This window comes from Anneissia japonica, unplaced genomic scaffold (assembly GCF_011630105.1).
Source record: "Anneissia japonica isolate Jap-2015-1 unplaced genomic scaffold, ASM1163010v1 scaffold1889_len2455224_cov183, whole genome shotgun sequence".
In the NCBI taxonomy this organism is placed as follows: domain Eukaryota; kingdom Metazoa; phylum Echinodermata; class Crinoidea; order Comatulida; family Comatulidae; genus Anneissia; species Anneissia japonica.
The window spans coordinates 318,998-320,316 of NW_022752980.1; the positions used below are offsets into that span (position 1 = coordinate 318,998).

Below are 1,319 nucleotides of genomic sequence, written 5' to 3' on the forward strand. Positions count from 1 at the left end.
ATTTTACACTGTTATATTGAAGGAGTTATTTTAACTCCAAAGGAGTTATTCTGTACCTAAAAAAAGGTACAGAATAACTCCTTTCGAGTTAAAATAACTCCTTCAAAATAACAGTGTAGAGGGCTAAAATTCATAACTTGTCCAATCAAACACTAAATGTTTCTGACTGACTGTTTCGTAAAAAATATAAGGAAAAGATTAAGGTAGGCGTATGTCCTTATACTAGATACGTCATGATAAATGTATGTACCGCAATATACCGGTATACATATACATAATACATACTCCAAGTATTGAAATACACACCATCGTGTTGGGATTCAATATTTCAACATTAATTATGTCATCATCAGGGATACCGGTATATGATTATAAATTTAAAAATGTCGGAAATACTGAGTAAATCGCCAATAGGGTTTCTCTTTATTATCCTATCATATATTGTTTCACATTTCTATAGTGAATACATTATATAGACCTATTCTTTTAACCGTATCTACCAGTAGAAATTCACCGAATAAGATACACATTTTTATTATCAGTCGATTTGCAACCTTAGGTTTTGTCAGTCAATGATTATCCAACAACACTGTGCAGAACAAATACTTAATCATTTTTAATCTCAGATGTGGGCTATAGATTAGTGTGTGGTTTTCCTGGTACTGTACTGCTTGTTTATACGTGATGATACAGATACAGAATATTCGGATGCCACCTAATATAAAATCATTTAAAGCTGCCTTGGACTCAATTAATATTCATACATTAACGACTAAATCTCATTACAATATTTAATTGTTACACACACCTCAACCTGACCGACGTACGCGACAACCAGCTTGTTGGTGTTTGTACGTGATGATACAGATAGGCTTAAGATATTATTTTCAATCTACTACATTATATGCATAGTTATTTTATTGTCAAATTTTTGGATTGACAAAAAAAACCCAATTTTTTAAATAAATATATATATATACACAGCAATGTGCTTCTAATTATTATTACCCCAGTCACCTACTGATGGTAGCAGCTAATAGGCCTACATCGTAATCAGCGCATTTGATATTCTAACCCTATCCAAGGGTGGCGCCAACGGGGGGGGGGGAGAAAATCACAATTCGTCGGGGAGAAATAAATATTATATGTATTTTTTACATATAAGAGACTCTAAAATCGATTAAATAAGCCTTTGAAACCCCTAAATTGTTGAAATTTTCTGGGGCTTCGCCCCCAGGACCACTTTCGGAACCTTTTAATCGAAGCTCGACCACGCCCACTTTGCTTTCGTCGGGGAAATCTGACACCTCGTCGGGGGT

General features: G+C 34.4%; 1 protein-coding gene across 1 annotated transcript in view; it reads right to left on the reverse strand.

Annotated features, from left to right (window-relative positions):
• The window catches only part of LOC117122543 (amine sulfotransferase-like), an 8,311-nt gene that overhangs the window by 5,973 nt on the left and 1,019 nt on the right, over positions 1–1,319 (reverse strand). The window lies entirely within an intron of this gene.